Here is a 15456-nt window from a genome sequence, read left to right as displayed (position 1 = left end):
TTGAGCCATGAGTCCCTCCATGTGTACCCTTTGGTTGGTGGTTTAGTCCCTGGGAGCTCTGGGGGTACTGGTTGGTTCATATTGTTGTTCATCCTATGGGGCTGCAAACCCCTTCAGCTCCTTGGACCCTTTCTCTAGTTCTTCCATCGGGGACCCTGAAAGCACAACAGTCTTATAGTCAGTGGTAAAAAGTAGAGCAGTCCTGACAATGTACACGTGTCAAATATTGACTGTCATGAATGTTTACTATGCTCTTTATTTAATAAGAATTTCTAAAATAGATGCAAACATTGAGAAGGCCCAATGAGTTATTACTTGTACTTTGATATAACCATCTCTCTAGAGACTCAAGACAATGAAGAAGTAATTCATCAAAATAAAAGAGTAGAGGGTTTTATCTGAAATCAGTTAAATCAGAGGCAAGCAGAGTGAAAAGCACTAGCTTTTAGGGTTATCCATCCTCCAGGCTCCCATGACAACATTCTCCCAATGGTCTCATACTTCATGGCTGATTATTTCTGGTTTCTCCTCCTGTGCCAAATGGTGAATTCTGCTCCTCCTCAAACTCTTACTACAGTCTTTCTAATATACTACTCTTCATAGTTGCACATGCATCTCAGCCCCGATGACTGCCAAGTCTAGCCCTCTCTTTTGAGCTTTGGACTCATAGTTAATTGCCTATTTCCATGGTCCACCTGCATTTCAAACTGTGTGTGTCAGTTGTGAATTTTTTTTTCTTCTCCAACCTGCTCCTCCCACAGTAAAGGTTATAATCTACTCAGTTGTTTCCATCAGAAACTGAGTCACATGGAATGCCTCTTTTCCTTTGCTCCCCACATGAAAATTTATCACTAAGTCTGTCCACGGGCTCCTGAGACACCATGTCTGAGCCAACCTCTTCTCCAGTCCCTCTGCTCCCACTGTGAACCACAAATCCACCAATCCCTCTCCTCACCACTGGATACTTTGTAAGTTGCTTCCTTGTCAGCTAGCTCTCTGCCTGCCATTCTTCAGGCAGCAGCCATTGTGATCTCCTTAACAGCACTAATAGTTAGTTCTCGCTTAAGCACCTTCCACTGGTTGCTTTGAATTCAAACATTTCTGATGTTCAGTGGCAGGCACTGGTGTCTGCCCAACCCACTTTCTGTAGTATCTCTTCAATCTCATCTCTATGGTCTGTTAGGCACATGACCCCAGCTCTTTCTCACTTCCCGGCTTTTCTTTTGCAGAACACCATCTGATCATCTCCTACTTGTCCTTCAGCTCCCAGCTTAATGCCACTTCCTCATGAAGGCTTTCTTGTCCCTCTGATCTAAATTATATCCCTCCATTTTCTCCTGTGTGTCTCCAGTTTGTTTGCTTTTCCTTTGTTGGTGACTTCTGGCTGATTCTCAAAATTCATTCTCCCTCTTTTCAGTCTAAATAGAATTTACCTGGGCACCCAGCCTGTTTCCCTCTTTAGTGCCAAGATGTATCTGAGTCCCAGCCAATGGGAAATGAATGGACAGGATGGAGCACATCGGAAGGTTTCCCACTAAGGCCTGGGAACTACAATCTGATTACAATGTGATGCCAAAGCTGTCATCTTGGGCCAGAGGATGGAAACTTTGTTTGTTGTGGGGATTAGGAGGTGGGAGTGGGGGCAACTACTCTATAGGAGAAAACTATGCAAACCTATTTGACTAATAGACTTTTACTGCCATTTGTTACAGTGAAGAAGGTCACTGATGGGTTTAAAGAGGATCCAAATCTCATAGGAGCACATGCAATGTAAAGGGTGCCCTCTTGGTGTTATGCAACCTCTAGGAACTTCAACCCTGAAGAGCAAATGTTTTAAGTATGTTTTGGTTGCAAAATAGAATGGTAACTTACAAGAGAACACACCAAGGGTGGGCAGGCCTACAAAATCCAAGGAAAATTAAAACACAAATAAGGTATGCAAAGGCATATGGCCAGAGAGGGAGAGGAAAATCAAATCACTGGCCTTGGAGAAGGATCACAGTTGCAGCGACTACTTTTATAAGAATAAAATCCTCATACCTCCATGTGTAAGCATACATGTTCATGAGTATTTAAATGAGCAAGACCGAATGACTGATTAAGAGCCATGGGTGGATGCTAATCTGTGTAGGGTCAGTGCAGAGCCTGTCATTTGCTAGTGGTATGCACAGGTCTCCTTGTTTGTAAAATAGGATAATTGTTACCCTGTCTACATGTGAATGCTATGGCGATTATGTGAATAAATAAAATTGAATGCACATTGAGCCAGGCATGTAGTAAATCCTGGGTGTGAGGGATCTTTTTTTTAAGTATTGCTACTTGCTACAATGTATTTATCTTACTACTTAAGAACAAACAATTCTTCCAAAGGAAATAACAGAAACAAGAATTAAGAGGAGGACAAATGAAATTAAAACAGAAGAAATTAGAAATTTTCTGAGATAAAGTAAATGGAGCACACACAGGGTGACTACAAAGGAAAAGTTTGAAGAACCAAGTGGGCACAAAATATTTTGATGACAAAATATTCGCAAGGCAGCAACATTCAGGAAGTTGCCTAATTATCAAGCGCTGGTGACATGTATGAAGGCTGCATTTTCTGTCTGAGAAATGTAGATAAAATCCACAGCTACTCACCACATCAACATGTGATCTTCAACAATAACTAACCAGGGACTTGCTCCTCTGTGCACCATAGAGCACGTACATGCTATATCTGATTTCCACCTACTGTCTGTTACCAGTCCCTCTTCTGCAACCTCACCTCTGGTTTGCGGCAGCTGGGAAGAATGGTACAGCTGAGACTGGGCAACTATGAGTCTTTCATGAAACACTCCACCTGCTTTAACTATCCTGTAAGTGTTAGCCTGGCCCTTCCCTCTGGTTTCTTGCCAGGTGATTTCAACATCTATCTTTTCAAGTCTTTCTGGGGAATGTTCTCTGGGACAGCCTAACTGGCCATGTATCTGGAGGCTAATTTCCCATATCACACAGACTGGACCCTACAGAAGGGTAAAAAAAGTGTATGTGACAATGGTGTTGAGTGACAGATCATGTTTGCTTCACGCATATTTATGTTTTAAAGAGATTTTTATATTATTTTTAAAATTATAAGAAATTTAAATAAGACCCAGGAGATACTGTAAAAACTGATAAGTTAAAAGCATTATGGTTGTGGGGTGGGGGTGGGGAATCCCTGCTCTTACAAAGCCAGTTTGCTTTCTGTAGGTCAAACATTAGCCCCTCTTCCCAGGTCCTTTTTCCTACAAAACCTCTCCTCTCACACTTGATACAGTAGGATCTTCAGGCACTTTGTTCTCTCTCTCTCTCTCTCTCTCTCTCTCTCTCTCTCTCTCTCTCTCTCTCTCTCTGTCTCTCTCTCTCTCATTTCCTTAATGCATGGACAGATCAGGAGAATGCTTGCTTTCTTTTTCACTTCCGTACTGGCTGGACAGATCAGGAGAATGTTGTCTTTCATGATAGCCCAACTGGGAACTTGAAGAGCTTTTCATTTCCACACAATGAGGGATCCAGCTGTCTCCAGGTCACACCAGAGCAGATATGTCATCCTTTGTACAAATCACCTTTATAATTTTCCTCTGAAACGCTAGCAGATACCGTCTTTGTTTAACTTCCACGTCTCAACATTTCAAGTGGTCTGTAATAAGGCGTATTGACTGCAGAAACTGTCCCTGGAAACGGGGGCTGAGCATCCAGCAACTGTATATTTATACTTTTTCATAAAGAAGGGCTTCACAATTTGAAGCGTCAGGGCCTATAAAGTGCTCTTTAGTAATGTCTTATGATGCAGAGCCTGGATTTTCTTCTACTTGTTTGTAATTTTGAACCTAGTTAACTTTCAGTCTCGTTTTGTAGCTGTAACAATAGATTAACATTGCTTACATCTATAGGATTCAATGGTATGTAAACAATGCTTCCCATGTAAGAAACGAATGTTCCTAAATGTTAGCTGTCATTATTGCTGGCTCTGGATTCTCTGCTCCCCATCACAGGCACGCACATACCCTTGTCAAACCAAACCTGTATACAATCTACTTGCTATCTGAATTTAACAAATGATACAGCTTAATTCTTAGAGTAACACCTGTGCTCAGGTCACTTCTTCATTAAGGTGCCATGTTCAGATGCTGTCTGGGTTCCAGAAGCTCCTGGAGCGAGCACTGTCTTTCTCCTAGCTGTTGTCTGCGGGGTCACCCGAGGACAGTTTACCAAGGTTGTGCCTAGAACCAGACAGCATGCATCTCATCAGCAGAGTTAGCTTTGAGGGTGGCACCTATTAAGTTCTGGAAAACTGATGGCTGTCACCACCCCTAGACCAGGTTGTTATTTACTTTGGGCTTCAAGTTCTTTCCAACACCCCATCAGAGATTAGGGAGTAAAACACCGCTCAGCCCGAGCGCAATGGGGTGTGGCGGAACGGGGATGGGGCATCGCCCACCTCTTCACTCTTTAGAATATGTCACGGCAGCCGGGGCTGGATACCGGGTCCCCCGGGCGGCCCCAGAGGGCGGGAGGCCGAGAGGAGGCGGCGGACGCATCCGCCGCCGCAGGAGGCGGAGCGCTGCACCTGGCGCCCGGTTCTCCAGCTCAGCCCTGAAACGGGTCCAGCCGGTCGGGAGCGAAGGCGGCGGCAGCGAGGCCAGGCCTGGGACCAAAGCGGCGAGGAGGAGCGGACAGAGGGGTTGCGCCGGACTGCGCCGGGCCAGCGCCATCGCTCGCCCCACCCGGCTTGCATCCAGCCGTCGCGCCCGCCGCACCCCCGGGAGAGGAGCTAGCCACCCAACCGACATGCGGCGCTCTGGCCTGCCCGCCGCCGCCCCGGCGCCCCGAGCGGCCGCCCCGCACCCCGGGGACAGGGCTCCCCGCGCCTCGCGCAGCTGAGCGCCTCCAGGTGAGTGGGTCGGCGCCGCCCCGGGGCCCCGGATCCTCCTCCGTGCACCTGCTGCGGGGTGGGCGCCGCCCCGGCCCGGGGCCTCCGAGCCTATCCCGCCCTCCCGGGTGCCGCCTGTCATCTCGGGGTGCAGGACAGCGGCGTCCCCCGCGCCCGCAGCACTTCCGCAAACGTAATTGGAGTCGGGAAAACAAAGGCGCTGCCCGGGAGCCCTTGGCCGCCGCCCGCCCGCAGCTGCTGCAGAAGGTGGGGGGCGCGGGTGGGCCCCGCGGGCCCAAGCCTGTCAGAGTCCGGTCCCGGCGTCGCCTTGGAGGTAAACATCCCCGGGAGAGAGGGGGAGGCGAGCTTGTCTTCATGGCCCTTGACAGTGTCCCCCTGTGTAGCAGGAGGAAACTGACATTGTCTGCCTCCCCCGTGGAAACAAATACAGGGGGCGGTACACCTCTTCCCGGGCTGCTACCTCCTTAGGAGAAATGTCCTACGGTGTGCGTGCGCGCTGAGCACTGAGCTTCAACTCAGGCTTGGGTCCCTCGCTTCACAGAGACTACCAGGTAGAGGAAAGATTCAGATGTAGCCCCTCCTCCTCCCTTTGCCCCTCCCCACGTGGTCTTGCCCGTGGATTACCACCCTTAAGTCTGGCACACTGTGCGTTTTGATTCTCCCACACGCCTGCGAAACCACAAACATTCCCTTTCATCAAAAAAAAAAAAAATTAATAAGCATGCCTACACCCACTGGGACATATAATACCTGCCAATCCATCGTAGAAATAACCTTGTGGAGTTGAAGTTTCAACTCCCAACCAGTGTCTAAGTAGTTTTGTGTCCTTTGGTTGTTGTTACATCATCCCAGGCTGCAGTTTTCTCACACAGAGAAAAAAGATGGATACAAGATGATAGTAATCCAGTCAAATCTCCTTTAACCTTGCTGGAGGTTCACGATGTTGTGTGTAGTTGTGTGTGATATTGTGTGTGATATTAGGTGTAGTTGAAAGTAGGCAGCATACAGTTTATGTGCTACCAGCAGCACTGTAAAAGAGAACATTGGGTAGGTCCATGTTCTGCACAGAGCATTGCTTCCTTGAGACCAGGCCCTAGCCAGCTAAAAGTGTATGCATTATTGATGCCCTTATGAAGAAAAGGAGGAGGATAAAATCCTTTGCATTGGGAAGCTTGGCTCTGACACCCAATACTTGTCATTAGCATATGTGGAAGATTTTTTCATTTGATTGGTGATGAGTAAGGGTGATTGGGCGTTTTTCACAGGTTGTGAGTAAAAATTCACAATATTAAAAAAAATTGCTTAGGAAAAGGTTGAAACATTGTTACTACAATGCAAGACACATCTGGAAAGAAAAAGGGGTCTAATTTTAAAAAAATGAATTAAAACTATTAAATATTTTACAGTTTTCCAGGCTATCTATCAAGGTAAATATAAAACAAGAAGGTAGACTAAAACAGAAACAAAACAGTACATGTCTGGTGGTCTGGGTATTGAGTCATCACCAATTCTATGCAACATATATACATACATATACATAATACACACATATACATATATGCACATATTTATATCTATTATAATATATAGTACATGTGTGTCTATATATAAATAATATATATGTTAAAATACACACACACACATATATATGTATATATATATATAAAACTTCTGCATTATCTTATAGTAATATGGCACTTTTGGAATTCTTATGTTTTTAAAGGCACCATTCTGGAGCTAGTTTCCAAATCCCTGTACCAATGTCTAATTTTATGCACCATGAAAAAGAAGCTCAGAGAAATTATGCAACTTAGACCACCCACATATTCAATAAGAGGTGGAGTTAGAATTGACCTATCCCGCTGGCCCCAAAGCAAGCCCAGGAAGCTTCCAGAAGGTTCCTCCAGATAGGGACCTATCCCTTCTCCACCACAGTGAAGCTTTTCCTTTGCTTCTTGCCTTTGAAAATTAACTTTGTTTCAACATGTGTGCATTACACATGCTAGCATTTCTCCATGCAGAATCGTCTACATATTGATGATGTATATAAATTAGAGGATTTATAATATTTTTACCCATTTATTCTTACATTTTTGAACTTACAAGAAATGTAAAACTAAGTGCCAAATATGAGTTGAGTATTAGACCAATACTGGGGTAATTTTTCTTTTGACCTTAGAAAGTTAGATTTAGGTTTAAAAAAATTGGAAAAGTGTGTGTTCTTTTATTATATAAATTAAAAAGGGAAAAGGAGAAAGGAAAAAAAATATCACTGAAGAGAAAACTGACTGCACCTAACCAGAACATACAGTGAGGTTGTTTTGTTTTATTTGTGTTGTTGTTTATTGTTTTGGAAAGTAAGAGGGGTCAGGGGTGGGGCAGAGTCAGGAGTCTCAGATGACCGACTGTTCCCTTTTCCAGTCGTAGCTGTGGCATAGTCTGCGGCTTGCTGGGCTTCCTATAGGACACTTTGATGCCCAGGTTTCCCACTAAGTCTAGGCTGGACTGCCAGAATGTCTTTCCTTCTGTCTCGTCTTGCTTGCAACTGCAAGCAGGGAGACACTTTCATTTCTTGGTAAAGTTGATAGGAGGAGTCACCTTACTTGCTGCTTACGTCATCTCAGGAAAATGTGGCATTACAGATGACTTCAGGTTGGCATAGCGTCATTTCAGGAGCGGCACATTATCATCAAGTTTAGTCTGATGCACGTGTGTGTTTAGCAATCCTAAAAACAGTTCTACAAGTCTTCCCACTTCTATGCGAACGTAACCAAAATTAATGTGTAGAATTTTAAAAGGTCAATACATTGTTTTTTTTTTTTTCTGCTCAGAATTAGAAATCCAAAGAAAAATACATTCAGACTTCAGATACGAGAAAACACATCACTTCATATGTGAAGAAAATCTACATTGTCTTGGTCCATTGGAATGCAACTTTATTATAATGCAATCTGGCAGGAGAGGTCCTTATAAAGTTCATCTGAGGAGGAGGTTTTCTGGCAGTTCTAGGCATCATGTAACATTTCATTTAAGGTTTTCATTGTATTTCAGGTAGATAGAAATCTGTGCAAAAAACCTGCCCTGGTTAAGGCCAGTTTGGGTGAAAGTTTCTTCCTTTAGGTGGAACCCTCAAGGCATTTCCTAGGGCACAGTAGTTTTAGGTTTTGATGTGGATTTGAGGCAGAAAACATACCTGAGTGCCTCCACCTGGGACATTGCCTCTGGGTTTTTGCAATCCTCCATGTTTAGCTCCCCAGAGTTAGCTGTGTTCATTGTTCCGGCCTTCAGTGTGTGAATACAGCTTTGTTCATCTTGCCTGATTTCTTGACTCCTGAATAGCATGCCACCTAGTATTTAGACTAAATGATTTACTACCCTTTCTTTGTAACTGTTTTGGTCTCTATATTTGAAAGATGTTTATTATTTTATAAAAACAGCATGGTCTCAATTCCTTGGGCAACTTTTGGAAGCTGCCCATGTCCTTTGCCATGACAAATGATGCTTCGTTTGTTGGTACAAAGGCAAACAGGAGAAAACCAAAATAAATATTTAAAATGTGGAACCCAAGCCTTGAGGTTGTGTTCACTATAGATGTTACACTCCTAGTTTTACTTTGTATCTCTAAGCATTGCGTATTGGGGCGTCTGTGTGTGTGTGTGTGTGTGTGTGTGTGTGTGTGTGTGTGTGTGTGTGTATGCCTGTTGTATGTTGTCTACATAGCTTTATGCTTTAGTTCAGTAAAGTGCAGGAGTGGCTGAGCCACAGTTAAACTGATGGTAGAGCTGAGAGCATTTCCAAGTGTGTCAGCATGAATGTGATTGCAATGTTGCCTTCGTAGGTGGCTCTCTTGCATTTTAGGATGAGGTGGGATAGAATGAAATACAGCGCAGAGATGGAAGAAGTCCGGTCTATTAGAAAAGTCATATTCAAGAGATGTGAAAAGGAATAAATTGGGTGTCATGGATACCGTTCTTGCCATGGTTCTTAGTTTGTTTGAGAGAACAATCCAGGGAATATCTATAATTAGAACACAGGATACTCCAACTTTGAATGACTGAAGGAGTGCATGAAAGTATTTCGATCTGAGATGCAGAGCAAACTGGAGACTGAGAGGGAGGCTGGGAATCCCATGAGTCAGCTATGGCTTGAGGGAGGACTGCTGTGGCTTTGAGGGGGAGACAAATGGGAACTAGAAAGAGGAACTGTTGCTGCCTGGACGAGCCTGATTTGTGGGTTAACCATGCCAAGGGAAAGTGAGTGACGAGTCTGGACTGGTCGGTTGTTCCCTCCAGTGTGGGAAGCTTTCCCTCCTCAGCTGGGCACTGTCTACTCTCCATATGGTTAACTGAGCACAAGACAAATAAGGTTGCTCACATACAGCCCAACACACATTCCCTATGTTAAGCAGAGAAGGCCAGAGTGGATATAGTGGCAACCCTACTTTCTATGACTCCTAAAAAGTTCACTCTTCTAGGTGAACATGTTTGATCCTGAAGACTCCTACTGCAAAGCTCCTTCTTGGTTCTTTTCACAATGATGTCATACTGTGTTAAGAGACAGCTATGCCTGAAAGCACCGTTGTTAAGGAAATTTCATCACAAGACTTTATTTTCATACTTGAGAAGAAGAGGGCCAGAAGGATGTACACTTTACTGTTTTCCTTACTTATAATGATGCCCCCTCTTAAAGGTGTAAAGTCTTGTCCCAGGTGCAGAGTGAGTGCTGTGACAGGTGCTTTGAGGGTCTCTGTGGGGGAGGAGAGCCACTTCTGAAGGATGGACATCAGAGCAGTGTGGTAATTCCCTGTGATCATCCATGATCTCCAGAATTAGGAGTGCTGCAAATGTCACTTAGATGACTTGGATTTAAAGCAAAGCTTTATTACTTAGAATAGTGTATTAGAAGAGTGATAAATGTTTGCCAAAGAAAATCTAGACATCTATATGGGGGAAATTGCCTTTTAGGTCCCAATTTTGTTACCTACAGATAAATCCTTATAACAATTTGATGTTATTTCTTTAAATCTTATTCTAAAATATATTTCATGAGAAGATCACAAATTTACAGATAAAAACTGACAAAGATAGATATTTGTTCTGTTGTCCTGTTTGTCTATGTTATATTTTGTTATGTTTTCCCATCATATGGATATATAATGCTAATTTTTCTTTTATAAGGATGTGCCATAATTTATTTAACTGCCCATATTATTCCTGCTTTCCATTGTTAACTATGAAAACGATTGCATTGTCTACACTTAAATCGTTGCTTTCCAGAAAGTCTATAGTTCTGTTTCCAGTGAGTGGGAGTGCTTGTTACCTTCATCAACGTTTTACAAGGTATTGCTAGGATTATATATTCAAACTTCTTTCTTTAACAGGCTAAATAATAAACTGTTACTGAAGGTAATTATATCATTATAATTGATAGCATTGATAATTCTCAGTCACCAGAACCTTAACAGCACAAGAGACAGCTAGGCAATTTTAAATGACATACAGAATGTGCTAAAAGTACACAAACTGGGTTTGTTTGTTTTTTAAAAAGATTATACTGTATTTAGTGGAATCAGCTCGAAACATTGGTAATAAGTTCATGGCCATAGAAAAATGTAGTTTAAATCTTAATATCTATATTCTGTGCTTTTTGTGAGAGCTATGCTTTCTTTAACCCCCTTCTTTAACCCACTTCTTTGTGTCAGTTATCAGCAGAGCCATATGATAAGAATCAGTCTTTTATTGAATAGCCATTTACTAAGAGTCCATTCTACATATACCTGCTATGAATGGTTATACTACTATATCGGAAGTTATGCTTTTACTTTTCAGTGTTCCTTGGTTGTTTTGTGTGTGTGTGTGTGTGTGTGTGTGTGTGTGTCCGTGTCCCATATATTTTTACCATAATTATATTGACCAAACTCATTCCTTCCCTGAAAATATTGGGATGGGATCTCTTTGTGTAAGTCTGATTGAAGAATTAATTTAGCTAGTTTTCAAAAGCAACTCTCAGCCACTCAATTTGGACACTGCTTTGTCTTTTTAAAAACTAATTTTCATTTTATATAAATTACCTCAATGGTATAACAATTTTTTATTGAAGAAAAGTCTGCTATAAAACCTTAAACAAATAATTGTTTTCAGTGTCAACTCTTACAAGCCTTTTCCTTTATTTCTATAAAAAGATTTTAAAAATCATTTTATTGCCAGTTTACTGACAGCCACATTTATGGTCATTGGGACAGAGGTGTGATTCTAGTGGAGACAGCTGTCAAATAGCCACTTAGTCATGACTGACCATGGTGGTTAGACTCCATCCGCCCGGTCTTCCCCTCCCCTCTTACTGTTGCCATGAAGAAATGGGACCCCATTGACCCCATGACCACCAGTGTGTAACACACTTGTTTAAGGCTTTCAGAGACCCCTGGCCATGATACTGTTGCTTGGAGGAGGCAGGTGGTAGAGCTGCAGGCCCCTGCTGAGGCGATGAGTAGAATCCTGAATCCGTGGGGATGCCAGCGAGATGCGTTGCTTGCATCCTGGGTTATAAAGTAGAAAGGATTTTCCCTTAAAATTGCATATCCTATCATCTTTGGCCCTTAGTTCACTGAGTAATCTGGGTACTCCTATTTGTAATGTTATTTCCTTGAGGAAAAGGTTTCTGAGCATCAGCAGTTGAAGTACAGTGGGTATCGCCACCCTTGCCTTTTCCTACACAGATAATGTCATTGCCATCTGGCTAGGGATTGTGGTTGGGGAAGAGATCAATAAAACTTGCTTCCATTTCACAGAAGCTTATGGAACCCCTTTAAGTCCCTACATTTTATTTCTTTTTAATGAATAAACACACAGGTTCAGTGACACATTTAATTCTCTTGAGCATCTATGACACTTTTCTTTTTGAAAAAATATCCATTTACTTTATGTATATGAGTACTACACTGTAGCTGTCTTCAGACACACCAGAAGAGCGCATCAGATCCCATTACAGATAGTTGTGAGCCACTATGTGGTTGCTGGGAATTGAACTCAGGACCCTTGGAAGAGCAGTCAGTGCTCTTAACCGCTGAGCCATCTCTCCAGCCCCTGAATTTTTTTTTTTTTATTGGAGAAATGGAAAAGATATATAAATATGTTTTCTTTAAAAGCTTTTCCATGCTTCCACTGGGCATGTTTGAAGATGGGATGTTTATTTGAAAGAAGATGATGAGATTCTGAAACTAGCTTCAAACATATAGTCTAAATTATTCTTAGATACCTATCAGTAGACTAAGTCAGCCGTCAAAAACACAGAGGCAGGAATCTGATGTTGATTGATACAGTCTAAAAGGCCTGAACTATAATTTCTGTTTAACTGACATTTGTTTCTCTGCATAAAGCAAAGATGATGAACCACCTACCTGGTTCTTTGTTAAGACTAGAGCTATTTCTCTATTTTAAAGAAATGAAATGAATTTGTTCCTGTTACCTTCTTAACAGAATGGAGAGCCGCTTTAAAGATTTTAATCCTTTTTCTTTCAGATTTGTGATGTTACTTGCAAATATACCAGTTGCTTCTTTTAACACAAGCAACCATTTTTGGCCTAGAAATAATCCTTATTGCTCCAGTCTGTAATTCAAGGGTGTTTTTTGAGAGCCAGAGCCCCATTCGCACCCTCTTCTGGGAGGTGGCTGGCGATGCTGACAGAGCATAATCTGTGAGCATCATGGGTAAAGTACCGGCTTAGTCCAGTGGGGGGCGTCAAGCAGTTCTAGAACATTTGGTCCAGAAGAATACTTTTAGAATAATTGCAAAAAATGTAGAGTATTATGGGATAAATCTGCAGCTGCCACTCTGCCACCACCAAATGTTCATATATTGCTGTTGAATGAAACTACTTGGTGCTTTCCTTGTATTGTTTCACTGGAGTCGTAAAATCCTCTGGGAGGAGTTGGCTGGGGTTGTCTTGTTTTGTTTGTTTTGTTTTGGCTCTGGTTTGGTTTTGGTTTTCCAAGACAGTGTTTCTCTGTGTAGCCCCAGTTGTCTTGGAGATTTTGTAGACCAGGCTGGCCTTGAACTCACAGAGATCCATCTGCCTCTGCCTCCTGAGTGCTGGGATTAAAGGCATGTGCCATCATTGCCTGGCCCCCTGGGGGTTGATATTTTGATCCTCCTTTTACTGAGAGGACAAGGGGGGTTAAAGAGGCATTTAGGACCTCACTGTGCTCTTTTCTAGAACTAATCTCTGATCACATTACATTTTATAAATTTATCACATAAATTTAAGACACATATTGCTATTGTGAATTGCCAAGTGACAGAGTAAAGAACAATATGAGCAGTGTGTAATCTCTCAGCTGTCTGTAATCTTGTAGGTATGGAGGAGGAATCTGTGAAAAGATTGAAAATAGGCTTACCTGTAAGTCCTGTAATAAATCCTACAAGTCAGGTGGGAGGACAGTGTGTGAGGTGGAAGTGGGGGAAGGAGAGTCACACAGTGTTACACGATGAATCAGGGTCCAGGCATTAACAATGGCTGCATCAGATACAGTTGACAAAGTGCCCTTTGTCCTAAAACATACTGTCCCATCTTTTATATCACCCTGTGAAAAGGCCCTACACTAAAATATAAGTTCAGATGGCAGGATGTTTGTAAAATCCAAACATGCGCATTCTGCTCCCTGCTTCATCCCCACAGAGGCTCTCCACTGCTCTGAGCATGTTCCTGTACACCATGCTATACAAAGCCCAGTGTGCACTATTTCACTCTCACAGCTGCCATGAAACAATGCCCCCCTTCTCATTGGCAGCTGAGGAGGAGATAAAACAAGTTAAAACAGTCCCAGAGTTTTGACAGCTGAGATTTCCTGCCAGTCTCAGAATCCTTCCTCTCTCCTGAATGGCTCTGCATCTTCAGCTCCCTCAAGGGGCTCCCTCGCAGGACTTCTGTGCTTGCTCCTGTTTTAGCATTTGAAGCAGTATATTGGGACTTGGAGAACCTCTGTCATCTCTGTTGTCTGTGGACTAGAAATCACTATATGATTTTCACTGTGTGAACCATGGGCCGCAAAGTGCCTGTCCATCTAATGGTTGGTGGTGAGGTTAGATTAACCCGTTAGATTAAAAAGAAAATGGATGTCTGTATTTTCAGTCTTTAGTATCCTGTTTTGTGTTGTTTGTCCTTCACACTGGTATTCAAGTATTTTGTGATCTGTTCTATTTGGCAACTTCACATGCTCTACAGTCCTGCTGGAAACTCTTTAAGGAACCGTGGTTCTCCTTTCATTTCCCATCCTGGAAGACATGTTCACGGAACAGGATCGCATAGGACATTTTGTTTAAATATTATGTGCAATGTACTTTGACAATGCCTCCTCCTACCTCTGTACCTTCCCTTTTCACCTCTTCCTGCTCCCACTTACTGCTTTCTTCCCCGACAATAATTTATGTCATTTTTACACACACACACACACACACACACACACACACACACACACATTTTATGTGTCTATATAAAACGTAGGAGCCACAACGAGTAAACATGGTATTTATCTCTCAGACTGACTTAATTTTCTTAATTTGATTATCTCTGCTGAGCCCATTTGCCTGACAGTGACATGACTTCATCCTTCCTTATTGCTCAGAACTTTTTCCTTGTGCATTTATCCCACACTTTCTTCATCCGTTCCTCTGTGACGGACACCTCCCTTGGTTCCACAGCTTAGCTATTATGAATGTAATAGACAGTGACGTGCCCGTGTCTCTGTAATGGTTGCCTTGAGTCCTTTGGGAGTAGTAACATTAGGTCATATGGTAAATCTACCTATAGTTTTACGAGGAACTCCACACTGATTGCCATTGTAGCTGGACTAGTTTATATTCCCACCAGCAGTATATAAGGGGTTCCTTTTGTCCATATCCATCCCTGTGTTTGCTGTTTGTTTGTTTGAGACAGGGTCTCTCTATTAACTAAGTCTATTATGGGTGTCCTGAACTCACTGTGCAGAGCAGGCTGGCCTTGAACTCATGGAAGTCCACCAGCATCTGCCTTCTGGTGCTGGGATTCAGTGTTTTTGTGCTGGCTAGGGTAAGATGGGCTATCAATGTGGTTTTAATTTACATGTTCTCTGATCACTAAATATTTTTCATTATTTATTAATTATTTGTTCTTCATCTTTTAATTGTCTATTCTTTTCATCAGCCCATTTATTGACTGGGTTGTTTGATTTCTTGTTTAGGATTTTGAGTTGTTTACATGTCCAAGTTCCAGCCTTTCAGACTGTGTCTACAGAGGACTTCCCCACTCTAGAAGCTGTTTTTTCACACCCTATTATTTGTTCTGTTGTACAGAGGCTTCTTAATTTCACCAGAATCCATCTGTTAATTGATGGAATTGTTTATGAAGTAGCTCTAATCCAATTCGGGAAGTTCTTTCTTGGTTCTTGTATCTTGAGGTATTCTCGCCACTTTCTCCTCCAGGAGTTCAGAGTTCCGGTCCTACATAAGGTCTAACTATGTTCCACTTGTAGTTGGTTCTTGTTTAGGGTGAGTTCAAGATCCAGTTTGAT

The 15456-nt window shown here is 42.5% G+C and overlaps 1 protein-coding gene across 4 annotated transcripts in view; it reads left to right on the top strand.

Moving 5' to 3' along the window:
• The first annotated feature begins 4576 nt into the window (after window positions 1-4576).
• Window positions 4577-15456, top strand: part of Mfsd6 (major facilitator superfamily domain containing 6) — a 71073-nt gene continuing 60193 nt past the window's right edge. For 2 of the 4 annotated variants that reach the window (NM_133829.2, NM_178081.4), the window contains exon 1: window positions 4617-4912. The gene's annotated coding sequence lies outside the window, so the exon portion shown is untranslated. Of the gene's footprint in view, window positions 5226-15456 lie in introns of all 4 variants that reach the window. The other 2 variants (NM_001357464.1, XM_006496374.4) reach the window with 2 other exon arrangements.

The sequence above is a fragment of the Mus musculus genome, chromosome 1 (genome assembly GCF_000001635.26).
Source record: "Mus musculus strain C57BL/6J chromosome 1, GRCm38.p6 C57BL/6J".
Classification (NCBI taxonomy): domain Eukaryota; kingdom Metazoa; phylum Chordata; class Mammalia; order Rodentia; family Muridae; genus Mus; species Mus musculus.
Note: the sequence above shows the minus strand (reverse complement) of the source record. Positions and strands in the feature narration are given on the sequence as shown.